Genomic DNA, 18511 nt, shown 5'->3' with positions numbered 1-18511 from the left:
AGTGCCCTGGGTACCTGTGGTACCATTTACCAGGGACTGACATGTGGCCAGAGATGCCAATTGGGTTTAGGCTTCAATGCAGTTAGAGAAGGAACATAGGCCCTGGGTACCTGATTAGCAGGAGCCCTGGGCACACTCAGTCAAAAACATCAGCAATTCAGCAAAAAGTGGGAGCTTACCATGCAAGAAAGAGGGCTCTTTCTCACAGCTATACCCAGCATGGGAACTTAGCTCTACCTCAGCTGTGGTCTCCAGATCATTTCCTAGCAGACATTGTACTGGGATTGCAGAGGAAAAAACTACCTTCTTTTGGCCAGTAACTCCTCCCCATTCTCAGGTCTCCATTGCTATAGGAAGGACCTTGGTATGGTTGTCAACATCGATGACTGGATACCTTTTTTCAGTCAAGTACTGTTCTGGGGATATCAGTGTTTCAGTCACCAAAGTGAGACTTGCACCTGTATCCCTCAGTGCTTCTACTTCAAGCCCATTGATATGTGGCTTATGTCTGTACGTCTCCAGGTTACAGGGTCAGACAGCCAGGGTAGCTATAACCACTCCACCCTCACAGACTAAATCAGCTTCATTGTACTCTGTGACCTGGTCAGGGCACACCACGGATTCCATCTGGGGACTCACCACTCCAGTGGAAACTGGTGGTGCAGTTGAGGGGGCGTTTTTGGAACATGAATCCCCATTTCGGTGTCCATTGGCCCTGTAGTTGAAACACCGAGCCTTTTTGGGATCCCAGTTCTTACCCTAGTACCCATCCTTTGTTCATGAAGTGTCTATGGGCCCTCCCTCCAGAAAAGGTTTTGGGGGGGGGGGGGGAGGGGGTCTTTAAAAGACTAACTTTTTCTTCAGACTCTTTACCTTGGTGGTGGGTGTGGAAGGGGGTGGGCCAGGGACTAGCAGTCCCTTTCTTTTAGTCATCCCCGCCGCCCTCGGCTCCCCCACCATGGGTCTTTCTGGACACCATTGTTTTGTCCCAATAGTCAGCCTTCTTTCCTAGATCTAGGGGCAAGACCAACCCCAGATCCACTAGGTACTGATGCAGTTTTCCGAATGTACAATTACTTAACAAGTGCTCCTTCAACAACAAATTATTAAGCCCTTCATAATCTTGCATCTTACTGCCTTTTAACCACCGCACACTTAATGAGGCCTTCAGAGGATCACTCAGGGACCCATCCAATTCAACTATGGGCAGAGTAGGCATCAGATAGTTCTGACTAAACAGCAACGCCCCCCGCCCCTAGCAGCAGGGGATGCTCAGCAAGTGCTTACACCAACGGTTCTAACAGGAACAAGTCAATCAATACCCACGGAAAAGGGAAACCAGAATAATCAACTGCCGACAGCTCCTCAAACAGCTCCTCCAAGCCCCCAAGGGGATGAGACAAGCGGGACGGAATTTCCATCGGCACCTCAGGGGAAAGGCATTGCCGACACTACTAACATCACTATCTCGGATCTTAGCCACACTAGTATCAACACGTTGACTCCAATAGCGATCATTAACGAGTCCAGGTAGGAAGAAGGAAGTGCGGCCTTATCCTATCTGATCACCCAAAAATGGGCGGACATGTTAGCAGCATACTCTCCAGAGCGCCACATAGGCATACTACCTGCGAAGCAGTCTTCAAATCCTTCAGTTGACAGCCAGCCCCCATGGGACATAGGGGAGCGAAAGGAGATGGGAAGGCCACAAGAACAAGATGGAAGTTTTAGGGCCTCCATCATAAACACCATGCAATTGTCGGTAGAGGCGCTCCAATATCTGTCTGACAAAATGGATATACAACTCACCCTACTAAACACCCTGGCAGTGTTCACAGCAGGCACAGATGAGAAACTGGGGGACCTCAACAGTCTCATTAGAAGAGCACAGATGGAGGCACACCTCCAATGTGGCTGTAGTCAGATCATGGATAAACTAACGGCCCTTCCAACAATGCTCACAACGGTGCTAAACGAGCTGAAGAACACATCACTAGCCAACGCTGTCTGCTCTCCAGCTGGCGTCGCATCTTCAGAATCCCCAGCCCTTGTAGGCAAGGAAGGAGACTCGGGCAGCTAAACGAAGCAGATCTTCAAAGGCAGCGATTCTTCCACCCAGCACAAAGTGGAGTCTCCACGCACTGCCAAGAAATGTCTCAAAACAGTCCTAACTGACTCAGTCATTGCCAAAGCGAATGCCAAACAACGCCGTCAGCAGAAACGTAAGGGACAGAATCAAAAATTACTTCCCACTCAATTAAGCAGCTACCTACTCAATCTTTGGCAAGCAGTGCTCTAAATCAAAATCTGACCCCAAAGAGGGAGGCAAGCAACACATAGCTCCGGCTCAAACAAGCATTCTTCAAAACACAGTAGCATCTCCCGGGCCTTCTAACATCGAAAGGTCTCTAGCTGTTACAAATAACAGGAAATTGACACAGGCAATGTTAGCTCTCGACAGATGAAACGCTAACATCAACCCAAGCTTAATTTCTATATCTTCATCACAAAAGCAATCAAACAATCCAACCTGGCCTGATGGACAAAGAGAAAGAACTAGTTACTTACCTGTACACTATGGTTCTCCAGTATTATCTTTCATAGATTCACATGCTTGTATCTTCCCCGTCGTCATGGTGGGAGTCTCACGGTAACAGAATGACCACAGCAGTATAAGAAAAACTGCATAGCAAAATCCCATAGGGAATCATCTTATTTGCTAACCAAATCTCATCATTATGTGGTCCAAGACTCAGCCAATCGGCTGCTAGCCCTGCCCTCACACTCCCCAGCAGAGCCTTCCTGCCTCAGATTTCCAGCCCAGAGTGCGAGACTAGAATACACTTAGAGACAATGAGGTTCTGCCTGAGAAATGGGGAGGTGGGCGGGCCGCATGTGAATCTATGAAAGATAATACTGGAGAACCATAGTGTACAGGTAAGTAACTAGCTCTTTCTCCAGTATTGAATCTTTCATAGATTCACATGCTTGTATCAGAATAGTAAGCAGTACTTATCCCAAACTGCATTTCCAGGCTAGAACCCCCCAATAAACGTGGGCTCTGCTCTTTTGGATAGAATGTTAACATACATTGCAGTATTTGAAAAATTTGTGTAACTATACATATATCTGTACATACATACATTGTTATAATCCATGATAAATACCTTAATGAAATAGGTGCCGTAGAACTGCTTGTCCCACTGCTGCATCCTTTCTCCACGCTGCGTCCAGACAATAATGTCTAGTAAAGGTGTGCGCATTCTTCCATGTCGCAGCTCTACAAATGTCTGGCAATGGCACCCCTGCAAATAGGGCCGTAGAAGTTGCCATCTTCCTCGTGGAGTGCGCACGTACTTTGGTTTGCAAAGGTCTTCCAGCTTTGACATGACACAAGGATATTGCGGACGATATCCACCTCGAGATAGTAGATCTAGAAAGTGCCACCCCTTTCCTGGGGCCAGCAAAGGCTACGAAAAGCTGATTTGTCTTTCTGAATGATTGGGTCTTGTCGATATAGAATTTTTAGACATCGTTGAATGTCTAAAGAGTGCAATGCTCTTTCTGCCGCTGTTGATGGGTCTTTAAAGAATGTAGGCAAAACTATTGGTTCATTCAGATGAAAACTGGAAGGGACTTTAGGAATAAATTTGGGATTCGTCCTGAGAATCACTCTGTCCTGCCTGAATTGTAGAAATGGTTCTGCAATCGAGAACGCTTGAATCTCGCTGACCCTTCTTGCCGACGTGAGCGCTAACAATAACGCTGTCTTCCATGAGACAAATTGTAATTCCGCCTTATGGATTGGCTCGAAGGGCGGTTTCATCAACTGTGTAAGAACTGTATTCAGCTGCCAAGGAACAGCTGGTCTTTGAACAGGAGGGAACATTATGAAGAGCCCTCTGAGGAATTCCTTAATAACTCTCTGGGACCAAAGAGAGGGCTGATCAGGCATTCTTGTGTACCTTGAAATCGCGGCTAGGTGTACTTTTATGGACATATGAGAGAGTCCAGATTTTGCCAATGTCAGTAGATATGGGAGAATCTGATCAGAAGAGACCCGAAATGGATGCAAGTTGTTAGATGCACACCAGTGACAGAACCTTTTCCATTTTGCCGCATATGTTTTGTTTGTGGAGACTGCCCGGGATCGTGATAGAATGTCTCTGCAGTCCTGAGGGATCTTTAACAGGTGGAATTCATGCTCGTGAGGTTCCATGCTGACAAGCTGAGCGATTTCAAATTTGGATGCAGTTTCTGTCCGTTGTTCATCGTTATCAGATCCTGCACTAATGGAAACTGTATCCTGAATGTCATTGAGAGGCTGATCAGTTCGGAGAACCACGCTTGTCTCGGCCACGCTGGAGCAATCAGAATCAGATGGCACGGCTCTGATTTCATTTTCCTTAAGACTTTCAGTATGAGAGGAAAGGGGGGAAAGGCATACGCAAACATTCCTGTCCAGCACATCTGTAGCGTATTGTCCCACGATCCCTTCTGTGGAAACCTGCTTGCAAAGTTTTTGCATTTCGAATTGTGGCGGTCCGCGAATAAGTCTAGCCTTGGCGTGCCCCATACCTTGAAAACTCTGGAAAGGTGATTTCGATGTAGTTCCCACTCATGAGAGATTTCGGGAGATCTGCTCAGAATATCCGCTCTTGTGTTGTCCAGTCCTGCAACATGTTGCACCTGTAGCGAGATGTTGTGAGCTAGAAGCCATTTCCAAATGTCTTGTGCTTCCTTTGACAGAAGTTTCGACCTTGTGCCCCCTTGTTTTAGCAGGTAAAACAGACTTGGAGCTGTCCGTTTTCACCAGAACCGTAGATCCGCGAATTCTGGGTAGAAAAGCCTTGAGTCCCAAGAACACGGCCCTCAGCTCTAGCAAGTTGATGTGGAGCTGTGTCTCGGCCTTTGACCAGTGGCCCTGAATTTCGAGCTCCTGGAGATGCGCTCCCCAACCGTGAAGGGAAGCATCCGTCATCATCACGAAATTGTAGACCTGTGATTCGAAAGTCAGTCCTTCCGCTAAATGATCCCTGATCTTCCACAATGACAGGGCGTCTCTGATCTGAGGAGTGATTACTATCCCATCCTCGAAGGATCCCTGCGACTGAAGCCATTGCTCGTCTAGCAGTTCTTGTATAGGCCTCATGTGGAACCTGCAATTTGGGAGTAGGGGAATGCAAGAGGACATCATTCCCAACAATGACTTGTAGATCCTTACTGAAACAGACTTTTTTCTTTGCAATTGTGTTGACAACCGTATGATCTTTCGAATACGCTCCTCTGACGGGTAAGCCTTGGCTTCCTCCGTGCAGATTAGAGCACCCAGAAATTGAATGGACTGCGCTGGTCTGAGATGGGACTTCTCTAGGTTGACTCTGAGACCTAGCTGATCGAAAAGCTCCATGCAAACGTGAAGGGAGCAGAGGGTGTCTCTGAACGAACTTCCTTTGATAAGCCAATCGTCCAGATACGGGAATATCTGGTGACCTTGGAGTCGTAGGTGGGCCGCAATTGGCGCCATACACTTTGTAAAGACTCTCGGTGCCGACTTTAGTCCGAAAGGTAAGACCTTGAATTGGTAATGACGCCCCGCCACCATGAAGCGTAGAAATTTTCTGTGTTTTACGTGGATTGGGACGTGAAAATAAGCATCTAAGAGGTCCAGGGATGCCAAATAATCTCCTCTGCCAATTAGGAGAAGAATTTACTGCAGGGATAACATTCGGAATGATTTCTTTTGAATGAATTTGTTGAGACCTCTGAGGTCCATTACCTGCCTCCATTTTGATGTGTCCTTCTTTTTGATGAGAAAGAAATGCGAGTAATAGCCTTTACCGCGTTGAAGTTGCGGAACTTCTTCTATCGCCTCCTTTTGTAATAACGCTATCACTTCTGCCTTGAGGGCTGATAGATGTTCTTGCTTCCTGTGTATAGGAGGCTGAATCGGAGGCTTGTCTACGAATTCCAGAGTATGGCCATGTTGTATTACATCTAAAACCCATCTGTCCGTTGTTATTGACAGCCAAGCTGGGTAAAATGAAGTCAGGTAATGGGTGCTGCTTCTCAGACAAGTGTCAGATGTGTTGGAGAAGTCATTGTCGTCGATTGGACTGCTGCGACTTCCCTCTTGTAGATGACCTTCCACTGGACTGTTGTTGATAATTATTTGAAGATCGAAATTGTTGATTGCTCGAGTACTGACGAGATCCCTGCTGCTGGTACGGCTGATATCTGTTCGATTGGAACGAGGATCGTTGTGTAAATTGTCCTCGGGATCCTCTCCTCCGAAAGGACTGAAACCTGCCCTGTTGCAGAGATCCCAGCGCCCGCGCTGTATCTGTGTCCGTTCTGATACTTTGGAGGGCCTCATCGACATGCTTTCCGAACAGGTTCTCTCCATCAAATGGCATGTCCACTATTTTGGCCTGTACCTCCGGTCTGAACGAGGTGGCCTTCAACCATCCTGGTCTGCGCAGGGCTATTGCACCTGCCATTTGTCGAAAAGCCACGGAGGATAAATCCATAGCGATGTCGATGGATTCAGATGCTGCCCTAGCCCTATCCTGTAGAATAGCAGCCGCTGCTTCTTTTTTATCGTCTGGAAGATGGGAGAGCAAGGGAGCTATATCGCACCACATCTGCCGGTTGAATCTGCTGATGAGGGCTAATGCATTAGAAGCCTTTATGGAAGACGCTGCCATCACTGCAAAGCGCTTCCCTGCGCCGTCCATCCGTCTTTGTCCGGGGGAACCATTGTTGTTGAAACCGGATTTTTTGAGTTTCTTTGGGCGGCCTGCGTCACCACAGAGTCTGGTCGAGGATGACCAATCAAACAGGCCGGAGATGATTCCGGAGCTCTATATTGTTTGTCTATTCGAGGAACTGAAGCAGCCACTGAAGCCGGGTTCTTCATAATCTTCAAGCCTTCCTCCCAAATATGGTTGATTATTGGAATGGATCGCATAGACTTGCGTGACTCCTCTTTAAAGTCGTAAAGAAAACATTCGGCTTCCTGAACTGGAATGGGAAGATCAAAGCGCTTTGATGCTTTCTCCATGATGTCATGGAATCCTCCTATATCTTGCGGCGGAGAGTTCGCAGGTGTTGGAGATGGCGACGGCGTAGTTGGGAGAATATATTGATCCCATTCATCGTCAACCTGCTTATCTTGAAGTAGTTCTCCTTCTTCCAGCTGATCGGCGTCACTGTCTTCTAAGTCATCTCTGATTGTCATAATCGGTGGAGATCGGATCTTCTGAGTGGAAGTTTTCGGAGAAGAGTGAGGTGGTCGTACCTGTGTCGGCTTCTCCACCGTCTGTGGCGCTTGAGAGTTTGCGTCCGGGAAACGCCGATAGTAATCGTTGATCATCAGGCGTAAGTCAGTCACCAAGGACACCGGCATGGAAATAGAGTCCTCTCTAGAAGTATGCTGAGGCTCTTCCTCTTCCTCGTAGGCATAAGACTCCTGAAAAGATTCATATCTCCGTGAATCTCTCGGAGGACGATCCTGAAATGAGAAGACTTCTTGTACCTCATGAAATTCTTCCTCATCTGTTTCCTGACTCTTAATGCGAAGTCGGGAAGGACTATAAGCCACCCCTGAAGATTCCTCATCATCGGACTGTAAGTCTAGTAAATTTGAAGGCGGAAGCGGAGAAATTTTTGTCCATGTGGTAAAATCCGCAGACTTAGTCTGCTTCGTCGACGAGCCCGTCGACGACGCCATAGACTTCAATGTTATTTTCTTTACCTTGGGAGATTTAAAAGTTGCCGTCGACGGGACCGTCGTCGACGGAGAAAGCTGTATTATCGTCGACACCGTAGTTGTCGACGACGAAGTCTTCGTCGACGAAGGGGCCGTCGACGGAATAGTCAACGAGCTTTTCTTCGACGACGAGGTTTTAATCGCCGTCGATGCCGCTGTCGTCGATATGGTGGTCGTCGACGGAGTCGTCGTCGATATGGTGGTCGTCGACGGAGTCGTCGTCGATATGGTGGTCGTCGACGGTTTCAAAGCAATAATCGCCGGCGACGCCCTAATTTTCGTCGACGGGGCTGAGGAAACTTCTCTCGACTCTTTAGATTTTTTCAGAGGACTATGAGGTAATGAAGACGCAGGGGCCCCTTTGTCTTTTGTCTTTTGCTTTTTCAGCTGTGACAAATCTTCCGAAGTTGAAGATTTTCTCTTCTTTGAAGACTTAGAATCCTCCTCAGAGTCAGAATCTGAAGTGACCTTTTTCTGAAGCCACAGCAGAAGACGTGCCTCCCTGTCACGTAGGGTCTTCGCAGAAAAGGTTCTGCAATGTTTACAGTCCTTAGGCACATGTTTTGGGTGCAAGCAATATAAGCAGTCCTTATGTGGGTCCTCAGAGAACAATCTAGGCTTTCCACAGGATCTGCAGGGCCTGAAAAGCCTCTTCTTAGAGCTTTCAGCCATACTGAACAAGAAAAGGTGAAGCACAATACCTTAAACCAGCCAGAAGAAGGTAATTTTAGATGAACCAGAGGTCAAAAGTTCACACAGGAACAAAACTGAGCAAGGCTCAGGGAGACTCCTCCTCACACGAAGGCGGTTGGAAATCTGAGGCAGGAAGGCTCTGCTGGGAAGTGTGAGGGCAGGGCTAGCAGCCGATTGGCTGAGTCTTGGACCACATAATGATGAGATTTGGTTACCAAATAAGATTATTCCCTATGGGATTTTGCTATGCAGTTTTTCTTATACTGGGGTGGTCATTCTGTTACCGTGAGACTCCCACCATGACGACGGGGAAGATACAAGCATGTGAATCTATGAAAGATTCAATACTGGAGAATCTCAAATTAGCACTGATCCTGCGAGAGAAGAAAACAGGGCATCCAGAACGGAGATAATCGGGCCAACGATCATTAAAGATCAGACAATTTATAGTTTAAACTATAACATCGAAAAACTTGTTTCACCGAAGGAAGGCAAACAAACATGGAAGGCCCCAGATCAGCTACCTTACGGCTCTTTGTATCCGCAGGATTCGAGGCCACCGAACAAACTAACACTGACAAGTAACAACGTAACCTATTACAGCCCCCCCAAAGAGGTGCAGCTACCGGAACTAAAGGAGGACGCACAACTTACTCAGCAAGAATGCTCATTGCACACTGGAGAATCTATAAATCAAGTGCAGGCCTCAAAAAGACTTCCAATCAGCTCGAGTCTCACACTGCTCAAACCAGAGTACACACCAAAAGGGCACCAAGATATACTAAACAGGGGCAATGTCTTGAAACTTTTAAGGGCCATTCCCAATCTAGCAGATCTGAAAACAACTGATCTTCTTGCAATAGAGTTCCTTACAACGGAAAATCCAGTAATGCCTGAGGCAACGAGGGTCTCGTGGAAAACAGCTGCCATCGCCCAAAGAGTATTAAACTAGCATCACATTTTCGAAGCTTGGGGAATCAAGGTCACCTCTTACCAAAATCCAGCGCATCTTCTAAACCCCAGTCCAAGGCCAGGCCCCAATCACCGCCCAAAGCCCCCAATTTCCATTCTCAGAGGTGCACAGAGCTCCTCTCCTCAATCAAGGCCTCTCTTCCGGGGTTCTAACCATGCGCCTTTTGGTGAAGAAGTTGCACCTGGAGAAGGTCTTCGGTTTGTGGAGCCAATCACAAGAACTCTAACCCTCTTTCCAGCAATTCAATGACATCATAGCCAAATGAACATGGGCAACAATCAACAAAAAGGAAGCGTGTTTTGCCTTTGCTCATGGAACATCAATGGTCTAGCCCCAAACGCTTCTGACCCAGACTTATTGCAATACTTCAAAACATTTGATATAATACTGTTGCAGGAAACATGGCTGACTGAACCATTACATATACACGGGTTCCACTACTTCACCATGCCAGCAGCAAAAGGCGGAAAAAACGGTCACTGTTCAGGCGGGCTGGCAACTTATATATCAACAACTACCATACCTACAGCAGCCACAGTCGACCCGGGAACAGAGGTTGCCTTAGCAACCAAACTTATTACCTCTCTGGCAGGCGCCCAAAAATAAGTAACGATTGTCAACGCATACATCCACCCGAAACGTGTAGCAACGGACTTGGTGAAGCTATTTGGCCAAATAATTACCTACTTAGGCAGCACCGAATCATCAAATATCATTTTGTCGAGGGACTTGAATCAATACTTATTGGGATCATCAGACGAATATGAAGCAAGATTTCAAACTTGATATTGCAATATACTAACACAAGGCATCTTCACCCACGGGAAAACCAACAGAAGTCTTCTCCAGGATCTGGAACACTCCAATCTCAGGGCACTTAACGGAAGATTCGCAGGCGACACTCCTCCTGTAGCCAGATACTATACTGCAACAACTTCCTCGATTTTGGACTATACCTTTACTAGTCTCTCGTTGTTTCCATTCATCATCAACTTTAGAATGGGGGACAAGGGAGATAGTGTTCATCGCCCACAAGAATTAACTTTAGCCGCAACTGCTCCCTCTGGTATTCAGCCTGACCCAGCCTTGGGCACCATCTACACGTCAGAGTACAAGAGAATCAAATTCACGGCAAACAACATCGTATCCCTGTCAGAATCGGCATTGAACCTCAGACTCTCATATCTGATCAACATGGACTACATTCAAATCTGGGAACGCTTCACCAAGATGCTCAGAGAACTACACGCGTCGCAAACAATAATGAAGCACACTCTGCCACTCAAGCAAGCGAAAAGGTTAACTGCAGCACAAGGTGCACAAATCAAAAGTCACAAAAGATCTATAAACTGCTTAATAAGATCCTTGCGTTATGACCCTGGGAACCTCTTGCAACTCTCCTTCTTGTGTCAACAAAGAACTAATCTAAAGAAGTTGAAGTGGGGCATTAATAAAAACCATGAAGATGACACTTGGGCCAAACTTCTTCAAAACATAAAACAAAATGACAGCGCCCGTTTCTGGAAAATGGTGAACACAATCATTAACCCGCAACGTGGGGGAATCTCATCACACATATTAAAGGAAACCTGGGCCAACTATCTGTACACCCACTTCAACTACTTTACAGCGGGCTCCCTTCATCTGGACCAGAGCGGGGCAGCTCCAACTGACCGCGACGCAGCTAATCTAACAAATGATAGAGACCCATATAATTCCTTAGATGCAAATAAACTTCTGGAGGAAACGTCAGATGAAGCAGCGCATCTGCTAATTAAACAGCAGATCACAAAGGGAAAGGGCGCCAGGCCCGAATGGAAATCCTACCCGCTCTGTTCAAACAGAGGGCGACAGAGTGGGCAAGATTACATCACCCAATATTCCTGGAAGTGAGACAGCGGGGTGTCATCCCTGATTCATGGAAAGGCTCCACGATCGTTCCTATCCACAAAAGTGGCGACAGGGCCTCGCCCGGCAATTACGGATTGGTGGCATTAATCGATAATGAGGTTAAATATTTTGCGGTCACGTTGTTGGAAGAGCTTACAGCATGAGCGGACACAAACTATATAATTCCACTAAATCAGACAGGCTTCCATACGAAAACAGGTACAACAACGAACATCTTGACATTATCCCTGCTCATAGACGCTACAATTCCGAAGAAAATGCAGCTGCACCTTTGTTTTATCGATTGTAGTGCCGCCTTCGACAATGTGGACAGGTCAAGACTGTGGCGAAGCTGGCAAGCTGGAGGATCCCAAATGCTCTTTTAAAAATGATAATGCTTCTCCATACCGATACCTGGGTACAGGTCAAACTTGGCACAAGGAAAGTAAAAACAACAAAGGGCCTCAAACAGGGCTGCGTGCTGGCACCCATGTTATTCAATTTATTCATGGTAGTCCTACCGCAACTACTCAACACCAGCAATTCCCACGCACCCCCGATGGGGGGCACTACTCTGTCCAATCTCCTTTATGCGGACGACGTAATCTTGCTCAGCCACAAAGTAGTTAGCTTGCAACATCTTCTCAACAGCATGCAGGTTTACGCTGAAGCAAACAAGCTGACAATCAACTTAAAGAAAACTAGTCAATTAACAACAAAAGGAAGGCAGTGAGAAGCTGGCAGCTGGGCGGTACACGAATAGACTCAGCAGGAGTCTACAAGTACCTAGGCATTTACATTGACAAAGAAAACACATTTGCTCGACACCTAGAGGAGATTAAAAGAAAGGGGTTGGTGCTAGCATTAACCATGAAAAGCTTAACATTTAAACTATTGGGCCCAACCTTGAGTCCCCTACTGAAAGTAGCACAGGCCAAAATCTTACCCACAATCACTTATAGTAGTGAAGCCTTAAGAGAGAAAGATGCAAAACTGTTGGACACAACTCTAGTAAAAGCATTCAGAACTACGTTTAACGTGCCAAACTATACTACCCCGGTGCAAATTTGGCTGGAATTCGGCCTACTGAAGCAATCATGGGCCAGCTTCTAAGGCAAATATTCACCAGCAAGAGGTTTTCTTCAGGAGGCTCTACCATGCACTGGACTCTTGGCCCTCTGGAACATGCAGACCCACCATTCAACTTTTAATAAATTAGTGTGGAAATCCTTGAAAAAATTGGCGCTAGTGGAGGATAAAGCAGCTTTTTCAGCAAAATCGCATGCATGGATGATAGTGAACGATTACAAAGTCCAAGCTCTTCAAAAATATTTCAATTTGGGCTACCCGAAAACACAGAAATTAAAACTTCACCTTGGCTTGATCCCGTGTACTCAGAACCTTCCACCATGGAAGAGGGAGCCATCTCGAACATCTTGCAGTCTGTGCAAGAACGGCTAAGGCGACATTACCCATTTATTATGCTCCTGTAAGGAGCTGATACAGGAAAGAGGCAGCTGCTAAGAGTCCCCCTAAACCAAAGGAGTATTCGCTTAAGGAGACAAACAGTTTTCGCATTCGCAACACCACAATTAAACTGTAGACTAGTGAGAGTCCTAGAGGTAGCCTCGAAAAAAATTACATCGAACGCCTAAATTCCACATAGGCTAATGGGTAGCCGGGACTACTGTGTGCACTTTTTTGACCAAGACATGAGACTGCCTCCAATAAGGTTGACTTGGGAAGCTACCATATAAACACTTGGACTGGACCCTCAATAACGTCCCCTTCTGGTCAACTGCACTGCCCAGACAGAATAATGCAGCCGGGCAGAAAGCATAATTCACATTGAGAGCTATGCAAATGAAGAACAAAGCATTTTTTAATTCGATAGTAAATTAACTGTTTTAAGTTTTTAATGATACAGGAATTTTGTATATGTGTAAATATTATCTCATTATGATTCTATTGTCTAATCTGAAATTCGTATTGCAATGGTTTTAAGTAACTATGCAAATGTAATAAATTCAATTCAATTACTGCCTTTTAACCAGCCACCTACTGTTTTGACTGAAAAATCAACAAAATCAAACCAGGACTGACTTGATGATTTGTGAGTCTGCCTGAACTTACTCCTGTACTCTTCTTCAGGGTATCCTTCATGAGGTCATAGGACTCAGCATCTTCCTCATTAAGTGTCAGGAGTCTATACTTGCATGTGCCTTGGAGAAGAGAGCTCCAGTATTTCTGCTTGAGCTGTCTCATTTTACAAGGTTTCTCATTTTACAAGCCCTCTCAAAGGCTGTAAACCATTTTGTGACGATATCACCCTAAGCATATTTTGGTACAATCACTTTGCAGATTTTGGGATCGAATGTTTCCTCTCGCTCCCTATTTACCTTATTGCTGCCACCATTCATGTGTGGTAGACCCATTTCAGCCCTTTCTCTTTCTATGGCCAGGATTTTAGACTCAAGGGCTACTGTCAAGAATACGACCTCATGCTTGGCAATTAGTTCAAGGAGCATGAAAAGAAATGCCAAGTATTGTAGGTACAAGAAATATCCCCTATGGAAGAAGTCTTACTCATTCAACAAGTTGCTGTTCCGAGTGTTGATCAAGCATTGGCAATATCGTCGAAACGATAAATCCAAGATGGCCACCCGTCGCAATACAGAAGAAGAGATGTGGTCTAGTCTTCCAAGAAAATGACCAGCAGAGAGTGCGCGAGTGTGTAACGCTCGTCGCACTTCAACAGATCCTTCTGAGGAGACGGTAGTGTCTCATCCTCGTACCTGAACAGAAAAGGATTTTTCTGTCAGTAAGTCCGCATTTCCTTTCTTGAGTCCAGAGCAGTTTTAACCCACCCCCGGTGTAAGCAGAATCCAGAGACTAGTGTTTGACCCGTGGAGAACTTGAATCCAGAGACTTGTGTTCTTCCTGAGGAGAAATTCTTGTCAGTGAACCTCCGCTGTCGAGTGTTCATTCTGTGAAGGTGTTCTCAGTCAAAGTTCCCGAGTGAGTAGTTTTTGTTGTTTTGCTGAGAAATTATTCGATATCAAAGGAGGAACAAGGGCACCCAAAGGAAATAGACAGGGACCTTGGGTAGATACGTATTACAGGAAACAGTGGTCCCTGAAACCAAACGATAGAGCAGAAAATGAATATAGTCAAAATTGAAACTATATTTTAGCCAGTGTCCAGCCGGGCATGGCAACTTTAATAAGTAGAAATTCTTGACAGTGAACAGGGAAATGTAAGTAGAATTCGGTGGGACACAAGCCTGTATCCTCTGACTTACATACCGAGTAAACAGAAAATGACAAAACACATTCAGGCAATTACAGTGATGTTTCTGTGACAGATAATGAATAGCGAAACATCTGATATTCAGACTGCCACCTTCACACTATATTACATACAGCAATATTTATGGTGTAGGGTGGGCAACAGAGTCGACGGCGTTTCGATCCTTATGGGAAAGATACAGGATCATCATCAGGACTAAATTAGTTAAATTGCCCTTATTTGGAATGCCTGAGTAAACATTAGACATAAGGCAAACGTACAACCAACATAAATGTGGAAAAAACATAATAAAGGGGAGGGAAGGGAAAAAAAATGGAAAATAATAATCAATCAGTTGGTGATTACAATAAAAACAATACATTTCGCATCAACCAGGTACTGCGTCAGATCAGGTGCTCATTCAGGTGTGCATTCTTATGTAAAAGTGACATCGCAAGTGGTTGTTTTATGGCGACTAATGTCTAAACAGAAATATGAAAGATAGGCGATTTCAAAGGTTACGTTAGAAATTTGTTAAATTAAAAAAGACATTTAGGACAGCCGTGGTTCGATAGTCACTAGATGCGCGGTACGATGTGGACCCGTGAGGCGTACGAGGACGTTAAGTGAAGAGGGGTGGTGGGGAACGAAGGTGAAGAGGGGATAAGTGAATAGGGAATTACCTCATGTTGCCATGGAGGCAACGAAAAAGATGGCGAATCACGGAAAGGTACCGTTGAGATAAGGGTACGAGTTTACGGTAGGACAATGCCTGTGAAATAATAGAAAAACATAAGAAGGGCGAAGTGTGGAAGTGAATGCGTAGGGCGTGCAGCGAATGAAGGGCTTACCTACGGACATTTGTTCCGGGAGGAAGGACACGGATAGGTCTAATGAAGGAAAGTGAAAGCAATAAATATGGGTCCAAGTATGAGCAGCGGGACATCTGGATCGTGAGTGCTTGGTGGGAGGGCTTACCTCAGTCAACTTGCAGAAATGGGTTCCGTGGCCATGCAGTGTGAACGGACGATGCCGGATCAACTGTGGGGGCAGAAAGGTGAAACTGCCTAAAGTAGGTGTTTCAGGTCATGTGAGAAGTCACATGGTGTGGCAGGTCATGTGGGTGGTCACATGGTGTCATGTGACCAAGGAACAACGCCGTGCGAGTGAAGGCAATTGTTGGTAGAACCAAGGCGCCATGTTGGAAGGGTAATAAAATAGTGAAAAAAGTGGCCGGCGATAGCGGGACGAGTGGAAAGAAAAGGAATTTCAGTGAGAAAATGAATAATAAACGCAAAACGCAATATACAAGGAATTTACAGTCTGTACATACATATAGATGAAACATGAGAATTATGTGGAACAATGATCATCAGACAACCAGTGATGGGTAACGATTGACATTAGTCATGGAGCCTGGTGTAGAACCCACGGGGGTGTGAACAAGAGTGGGTATTAAATCATTGTTCAGAAAATGAATCCAAAAAAGTTCATAGTAATGAGGTCCAGTCCTCAAGGCGATTCAGCCCACTGTGTATGCTTCCTGTTTTGAGAATCCATTTCAATTCCTCTTTGTTTAACAGTTGGGCGAGATCGGCGCCCCTGGGTGGGATCTTCACTACAGAGATTACTGTCCAGCGTATTTCATTCTCAGAGTGGCCCTTGGCCTCAAAATGTTCGACCAATGGAGCGTTCGGAGTTTTGCATCTTAATCTGCTTCTATGTTGGCAGATTCGTACCCGAATTTTTTGTGTGGTCTGACCTATGTAGATCATATCGCAGGGACAAAAGATAGCATAAATCACATTACAGGTGTTACAATTACTGAATTGTGTGAGTGGTTTACGTATATTACCATATACAAATTCCTTGCAGTCATTGGTGAAACCACATACTGAACAATTGCCACATTTATTATGACCAGTCAAAGAGGGTAACGACCAATGGTCATGAAGGGTACCAGTGTTTGTGGTGCTGGGAAGAGCTGCTCTGACCAAGTGGTCCTTAATGTTTTTGTTTTTCTTAAAGGCAAAGAGAGGTTTCTCTAGGTTCAGTATTCCAGCATTGACTACGCTCCAATGTTTTAGAATGCTTTTCCGTAGTTTGTGTGAGGAGAGGGAAAAAGTTGTCACGCATACTATGCGATTCTCTGATTTCTTGTTTTTGGGTTCCAAGAGAGTGTCCCTGGGACAGTACCAGGCTCTTTTGAGGGAATTCCGGATCAGTCTTTTGGGGTAGCCTCTGGAGGTCAGTTTGTTGCTTAGTACTTTGGCTTCCCTGAAATAATCCTCCTTAAGAGTGCAATTGCGTCTGATGCGGAGATACTGAGAATAGGGAAGGGAGTCTCTAAGAGCTCTCGGATGGTTACTGTTGTATTTCAACAGAGTATTGCGCTCAGTTGGTTTTCTGAACAGGCTAGTCACCAGAATCCCGTCTCTGTGAATTATATTGAGGTCAAGAAAAGGAATGGAAATTTTGTTATGTGTGAGTGTAAATTTCAAACCACCACAGTTGTTGTTCAGCCAATGAAGGAAATTTTCGAGCATTGCCTGGGTGTCATGCCAAATAAGGAAAATATCGTCTATGTATCTTTTCCAGTGTGACAGGGCAGAGAAAAAAGGATTGAGTGGGACCAGTATACAGTTCGTCTCCAGAGCATTCATGTAAAGGATCGCCAGATTCGGGGCAAAAACTGCCCCCATCGATGTTCCTTTAGTCTGCTGATAGAAATGCCCGTCAAACAAAAAGAAATTCCTGGTCAGGCAGATCTCAAGAAGTTGTAAAATAAAAATAGTTGGAACTGCGTGTGGTCTGATGCGTGTCTCTAAAGTTTCTTCAATGACGAGCAAAGCCTCTCGTTGGGGGATGTTAGTGTAAAGAGACTCCACATCGAGAGTGCAGAGTGTATCTGTAGAGGGATCAAAACCCTGGTTTTCGACCAATGTAATCATCTGCATGCTGTCTCTGACATAATATGGTGTAGATGGGACGAACTCCTTTATGAAAAAATCTACATACAAGCCTAATGGCTCTAGAATGGAGCCGCAACCGGAGACGATAGGGCGTCCAGGGGGGTGTTCAGTGTCCTTGTGGATTTTAGGTAAGGTGTAAATAACTGGTATCCGAGGGGCCTTAGCATTCAAAAACTGGTATTCGAGTTTAGAAAGGTACCCTTCGTCTAGGCCCGATTTGGTGGTTTGCTGGATCATTTGTCTGAGTTCGTTAGTGGGGTTAGTAGGTAGTCTACAGTAGTGATCTGTATTCCCTAGCTGTCTTAATATTTCGTTTTTGTAGGTAATGGTGTCCTGGAGTACTATCCCTCCCCCTTTATCAGCAGGTTTGATGACTATCGTGTTGTTATTCTTAAGAGTCTGAAGTGCTGATTTTTCTGCCAGTGAAATATTGTAAGGTATATAGTGGTGTTCTTTGGCCAGTTGTGTCAGGTCATTTAACACCAATTTTTCAAAGGTGGGGATCTCCGGTGGGTGTAATATGAGAAATTATTCGAAGCAAGAAAAGGCTTTTATGAAGCGTTCTACCAGAGGTGAAGAGTTGAGGTAATTTATTAAAGACTTTATGTGCTCAATTCTACAGCCAATTCAACAGGACATTAAGGATTGGAATTCATTGGGAGTTTACTTTGAACAAGACTTGCTTATCTACTAAAGACTAAAATACTATATATCTATATATATATATATATATATATATATATATATATATATATATATATTATCTACTGGCGGTCGCCAGTAGATAGTTATAGTTAGGACCGTGTTTCCATAGGAAATCCGCAACATTCTATTTGGAATAACTTTGGCGCCGGTTGACGAATCCTCGCGAAATTTTCAAAATAGGTGGGGCGCTCCGCTCCGCTCCTACCCTGAAAGTCTCGG

At 45.3% G+C, this 18511-nt stretch overlaps 1 protein-coding gene and 1 long non-coding RNA gene across 3 annotated transcripts in view; both read right to left on the bottom strand.

The window, feature by feature from the left end:
* The window catches only part of NDUFS1 (NADH:ubiquinone oxidoreductase core subunit S1), a 568511-nt gene that overhangs the window by 156391 nt on the left and 393609 nt on the right, over positions 1 to 18511 (bottom strand). The gene's annotated exons all lie outside the window — the stretch shown is intronic.
* LOC146858160 (uncharacterized) lies at positions 14489 to 15657 on the bottom strand. The gene is made up of 4 exons (XR_014979659.1): positions 15594 to 15657; positions 15467 to 15505; positions 15299 to 15387; positions 14489 to 14864 (listed from the first exon to the last, which is right to left on the bottom strand). It is a non-coding gene; the product is annotated as an uncharacterized LOC146858160 (long non-coding RNA).

Source organism: Triturus cristatus, chromosome 3_2, assembly GCF_964204655.1.
Source record: "Triturus cristatus chromosome 3_2, aTriCri1.1, whole genome shotgun sequence".
Lineage (NCBI taxonomy): Eukaryota > Metazoa > Chordata > Amphibia > Caudata > Salamandridae > Triturus > Triturus cristatus.
This window is presented reverse-complemented; position numbering and strand designations above follow the sequence as displayed.